Below are 6,835 nucleotides of genomic sequence, written 5' to 3'. Positions count from 1 at the left end.
TACTTTCCAAGGGCCAGGTCAATTCTAGCTATCCAGGGAACCTGTCGAAACAGAGGCAGCTACAGGAGGGGACACACAAATATTTGTGTCCTGCAGTTACACAACCGTTCCGACAGGCTCGATCGCAATCTATCCAGATGAGAACTCGTTCTCTTCCGACTAGACCACGCTGGAGTCGCTGTATGTCTCAAATTTGGTGCCTGTATTTATAGTTAGTATTTTTGGTGTATTAATTGATTTGTTTTAATTTTTTAATTACTTAGAGAGATTTAGGGAGTTGGGGGGGGGGGGGGAACGGGTTGCGTGTGTAGTGGATTGTCGAGATCGTGGTTGGTTAGTATTTATGTAGTTGTGTTCACCTAGTTGTGCTTGCGAGGGTTGAGCTCTCCTCTTTCGGCCCGCCTCTCAACTGTCAATCAATCAATTATTACTAACTAATAAAAATTATTCCACACACACACATCCAGGAAGCCGCCCGTAACAGCTGTCTAACGCCCAGGTACATATTTACTGCTAGGTAACAGGGGCATCAGAATGATAGAAACTCTGCTGATTTCCGTTTGTTCCATCACCGGGAAATGGCATGAGCTAGGATTACGATTCGAGAGCGACGTCCACTCAGCTATAAAGCCCCCTAGTTTGTGTATTGGTGCAAAAGAGTATTTGGGAGAGGTTAATGGAAAGGAATGATGTTTGGTGGCCTTGAAGGCTTTGGAGTTGGCAGTTATGAATTTAAGTATTTATTTTTTTAAGATAGGATATATAAGCAAAAGACGTTGCGAGATATAGTAAGAAAAGTTTTTCTGACTGAGGTAAGGTACTGTCTGATTGACTTGTATGTTAGGAAAAAGAATACATATTAGAAACTTAGATGATCTTTTGAAATGTTTCTTAGCAAATAGTTGCAAATTTTTGTGTAAAAAGCATTTGGTTACCGTACCCTAAACAAACACACGTGAGCAAAATTAGTCCACGGGATTCAGAGAGAGTGAGCAGCGAAATAGTAACAAAAAATGTGACAATGAGGGGAAACTATGTCATTCAAACGTTAACCATATAAATTACAGTAACACTAACCGAGCGTCCACATACATATTCCAATCAATTTACATAAATAGACATTCACTAATATATTCCTTTAAAATGGACACATGCAGATAGTTACAGTACACATGTCATATCAATTACTGGTACACATAAACACTCATAGCTGGACGTGTCTGCCGATCTTGACAATAGTAGACATGTAATAAAAAATGTGACAATAATGGGAAATTATGTCATTCAATCGTATAAATTTTAACCATATAAATTACAGTAATACTAATTGCGGGCACACGTACATATGTCAATCAATTTACATAAATAAACATTCACTAATGTGTACCTTTAAAATGGACACATACAGATAATTACCGTACACATGTCAGTTCAATTACAGGTACACATAAACACACATAGCTTCACGTGTCTGTCGGTCTTGACAATAGTACACATGGATACGCACACAAAACAGTCCATTATCAATTAACGTGTGTGTGTGTGTGTGTGTGTGTATTTATTTTCTCTTTGTATTTACTATATGTATCAGCAGAATCGAGTTATTAGCTCTTGGAACCCGCCTATCAAATATATGTATTTTTTTCTTTTTTATATCTACTACATCTATTTCTCTCTAACACAAACACACACACACACACACACACACAAACTGGAGGCCTACCGTCTAAACGGAGAGAGTTCGTTGGCTATAATGCAAATGGTCCCCGATCGAATCTCAGTTGATGCAATAGCAAACTCAACTCAAAAACTGCAAACTGAATACTCACACCCTAAAAGTGACTCGAACCCATACTGCCAGGTGCAACGCAACTGGTATGTACAGGACGCCTTAATCCGCTTGTGTCCATTTTAAAAGAATATATTAGTGAATGTTTATTTATGTAAATTGATTGCAATATGTTTCATTCCAATCATACATATTCCAATCAATTTACATAAATTTAATTTAAAAGTATGATTCCAATCATACATATTCCAATCTTGACATATGTCAAGCGGATTAATGCATCGTGTACATGCCAGTTGCGTTGCTCCTGGCAGTATGGGTTCGAGTCACTTCTGGGATGTGAGTTTTCAGTTGCATATTAAATAAGTTTTCAGTTGCATATTAAATAATAAATATTTATTTATTAAATTTAATTTATTTATTTATTAAAATAATTATTTAATAATTGAATAAAATATTAATTAAAAAAAATGATTTATTTATTTTTTAAAATTAAATACTAAATAATAAATTAAATATTGATATATACTTGTGGGTCCAGGAGGCCATCTGTGTCCCCTCAGATGGTCTCCCTTATCACAGTTTGTGTCTATGGATGTGTGTCTGTGTGTGAGTGTGTATATCCCTGTGAGTGTCCGGGTGAATGTGAGTGCCCCTGTGAGTGTCCGGGTGAGTGTGTGTCCGGTTATACCTGTGGGTCCACGAGGCCATCTGTGTCCCCTCAGATGGTCTCCCTTATCACAGTCTATGGGTGTGTGTGAGTGTCCCTGTGAGTGTTCGGGTGAGGGTGTGTGAGTGTGTGAGTGTCCGGGTTTATGTGAGGTTTGGTTCCTGGAACAATCCTTCCTCCCCCCCTCCCCAAATCTCCTCCCTTATTCCCACCGTGGGTTCGAATCCCAGGTGATTAGACCTGCCCTAAGTCCATGGATCCAAGGTATCCATCCGTGGGCCCAACGGATTTCACCCCTTCCCCACTTTCCAAGGGCCAGGTCAATTCTAGCTATCCAGGGAACCTGTCGAAACAGAGGCAGCTACAGGAGGGGACACACAAATATTTGTGTCCTGCAGTTACACAACCGTTCCGACAGGCTCGATCGCAATCTATCCAGATGAGAACTCGTTCTCTTCCGACTAGACCACGCTGGAGTCGCTGTATGTCTCAAATTTGGTGCCTGTATTTATAGTTAGTATTTTTGGTGTATTAATTGATTTGTTTTAATTTTTTAATTACTTAGAGAGATTTAGGGAGTTGGGGGGGGGGGGGGGGAACGGGTTTGCGTGTGTAGTGGATTGTCGAGATCGTGGTTGGTTAGTATTTATGTAGTTGTGTTCACCTAGTTGTGCTTGCGAGGGTTGAGCTCTCCTCTTTCGGCCCGCCTCTCAACTGTCAATCAATCAATTATTACTAACTAATAAAAATTATTCCACACACACACATCCAGGAAGCCGCCCGTAACAGCTGTCTAACGCCCAGGTACATATTTACTGCTAGGTAACAGGGGCATCAGAATGATAGAAACTCTGCTGATTTCCGTTTGTTCCATCACCGGGGAAATGGCATGAGCTAGGATTACGATTCGAGAGCGACGTCCACTCAGCTATAAAGCCCCCTAGTTTGTGTATTGGTGCAAAAGAGTATTTGGGAGAGGTTAATGGAAAGGAATGATGTTTTGGTGGCCTTGAAGGCTTTGGAGTTGGCAGTTATGAATTTAAGTATTTATTTTTTTAAGATAGGATATATAAGCAAAAGACGTTGCGAGATATAGTAAGAAAAGTTTTTCTGACTGAGGTAAGGTACTGTCTGATTGACTTGTATGTTAGGAAAAAGAATACATATTAGAAACTTAGATGATCTTTTGAAATGTTTCTTAGCAAATAGTTGCAAATTTTTGTGTAAAAAGCATTTGGTTACCGTACCCTAAACAAACACACGTGAGCAAAATTAGTCCACGGGATTCAGAGAGAGTGAGCAGCGAAATAGTAACAAAAAATGTGACAATGAGGGGAAAACTATGTCATTCAAACGTTAACCATATAAATTACAGTAACACTAACCGAGCGTCCACATACATATTCCAATCAATTTACATAAATAGACATTCACTAATATATTCCTTTAAAATGGACACATGCAGATAGTTACAGTACACATGTCATATCAATTACTGGTACACATAAACACTCATAGCTGGACGTGTCTGCCGATCTTGACAATAGTAGACATGTAATAAAAAATGTGACAATAATGGGAAATTATGTCATTCAATCGTATAAATTTTAACCATATAAATTACAGTAATACTAATTGCGGGCACACGTACATATGTCAATCAATTTACATAAATAAACATTCACTAATGTGTACCTTTAAAATGGACACATACAGATAATTACCGTACACATGTCAGTTCAATTACAGGTACACATAAACACACATAGCTTAACGTGTCTGTCGGTCTTGACAATAGTACACATGGATACGCACACAAAACAGTCCATTATCAATTAACGTGTGTGTGTGTGTGTGTGTGTGTATTTATTTTCTCTTTGTATTTACTATATGTATCAGCAGAATCGAGTTATTAGCTCTTGGAACCCGCCTATCAAATATATGTATTTTTTTCTTTTTTATATCTACTACATCTATTTCTCTCTAACACAAACACACACACACACACACACACACAAACTGGAGGCCTACCGTCTAAACGGAGAGAGTTCGTTGGCTATAATGCAAATGGTCCCCGATCGAATCTCAGTTGATGCAATAGCAAACTCAACTCAAAAACTGCAAACTGAATACTCACACCCTAAAAGTGACTCGAACCCATACTGCCAGGTGCAACGCAACTGGTATGTACAGGACGCCTTAATCCGCTTGTGTCCATTTTAAAAGAATATATTAGTGAATGTTTATTTATGTAAATTGATTGCAATATGTTTCATTCCAATCATACATATTCCAATCAATTTACATAAATTTAATTTAAAAGTATGATTCCAATCATACATATTCCAATCTTGACATATGTCAAGCGGATTAATGCATCGTGTACATGCCAGTTGCGTTGCTCCTGGCAGTATGGGTTCGAGTCACTTCTGGGATGTGAGTTTTCAGTTGCATATTAAATAAGTTTTCAGTTGCATATTAAATAATAAATATTTATTTATTAAATTTAATTTATTTATTTATTAAAATAATTATTTAATAATTGAATAAAATATTAATTAAAAAAATGATTTATTTATTTTTTAAAATTAAATACTAAATAATAAATTAAATATTGATATATACTTGTGGGTCCAGGAGGCCATCTGTGTCCCCTCAGATGGTCTCCCTTATCACAGTTTGTGTCTATGGATGTGTGTCTGTGTGTGAGTGTGTATATCCCTGTGAGTGTCCGGGTGAATGTGAGTGCCCCTGTGAGTGTCCGGGTGAGTGTGTGTCCGGTTATACCTGTGGGTCCACGAGGCCATCTGTGTCCCCTCAGATGGTCTCCCTTATCACAGTCTATGGGTGTGTGTGAGTGTCCCTGTGAGTGTTCGGGTGAGGGTGTGTGAGTGTGTGAGTGTCCGGGTTTATGTGAGGTTTGGTTCCTGGAACAATCCTTCCTCCCCCCCTCCCCAAATCTCCTCCCTTATTCCCACCGTGGGTTCGAATCCCAGGTGATTAGACCTGCCCTAAGTCCATGGATCCAAGGTATCCATCCGTGGGCCCAACGGATTTCACCCCTTCCCCACTTTCCAAGGGCCAGGTCAATTCTAGCTATCCAGGGAACCTGTCGAAACAGAGGCAGCTACAGGAGGGGACACACAAATATTTGTGTCCTGCAGTTACACAACCGTTCCGACAGGCTCGATCGCAATCTATCCAGATGAGAACTCGTTCTCTTCCGACTAGACCACGCTGGAGTCGCTGTATGTCTCAAATTTGGTGCCTGTATTTATAGTTAGTATTTTTGGTGTATTAATTGATTTGTTTTAATTTTTTAATTACTTAGAGAGATTTAGGGAGTTGGGGGGGGGGGGGGGGGAACGGGTTGCGTGTGTAGTGGATTGTCGAGATCGTGGTTGGTTAGTATTTATGTAGTTGTGTTCACCTAGTTGTGCTTGCGAGGGTTGAGCTCTCCTCTTTCGGCCCGCCTCTCAACTGTCAATCAATCAATTATTACTAACTAATAAAAATTATTCCACACACACACATCCAGGAAGCCGCCCGTAACAGCTGTCTAACGCCCAGGTACATATTTACTGCTAGGTAACAGGGGCATCAGAATGATAGAAACTCTGCTGATTTCCGTTTGTTCCATCACCGGGAAATGGCATGAGCTAGGATTACGATTCGAGAGCGACGTCCACTCAGCTATAAAGCCCCCTAGTTTGTGTATTGGTGCAAAAGAGTATTTGGGAGAGGTTAATGGAAAGGAATGATGTTTGGTGGCCTTGAAGGCTTTGGAGTTGGCAGTTATGAATTTAAGTATTTATTTTTTTAAGATAGGATATATAAGCAAAAGACGTTGCGAGATATAGTAAGAAAAGTTTTTCTGACTGAGGTAAGGTACTGTCTGATTGACTTGTATGTTAGGAAAAAGAATACATATTAGAAACTTAGATGATCTTTTGAAATGTTTCTTAGCAAATAGTTGCAAATTTTTGTGTAAAAAGCATTTGGTTACCGTACCCTAAACAAACACACGTGAGCAAAATTAGTCCACGGGATTCAGAGAGAGTGAGCAGCGAAATAGTAACAAAAAATGTGACAATGAGGGGAAACTATGTCATTCAAACGTTAACCATATAAATTACAGTAACACTAACCGAGCGTCCACATACATATTCCAATCAATTTACATAAATAGACATTCACTAATATATTCCTTTAAAATGGACACATGCAGATAGTTACAGTACACATGTCATATCAATTACTGGTACACATAAACACTCATAGCTGGACGTGTCTGCCGATCTTGACAATAGTAGACATGTAATAAAAAATGTGACAATAATGGGAAATTATGTCATTCAATCGTATAAATTTTAACC

This window comes from Procambarus clarkii, chromosome 49 (genome assembly GCF_040958095.1).
Source record: "Procambarus clarkii isolate CNS0578487 chromosome 49, FALCON_Pclarkii_2.0, whole genome shotgun sequence".
Lineage (NCBI taxonomy): Eukaryota > Metazoa > Arthropoda > Malacostraca > Decapoda > Cambaridae > Procambarus > Procambarus clarkii.
This window is presented reverse-complemented; position numbering follows the sequence as displayed.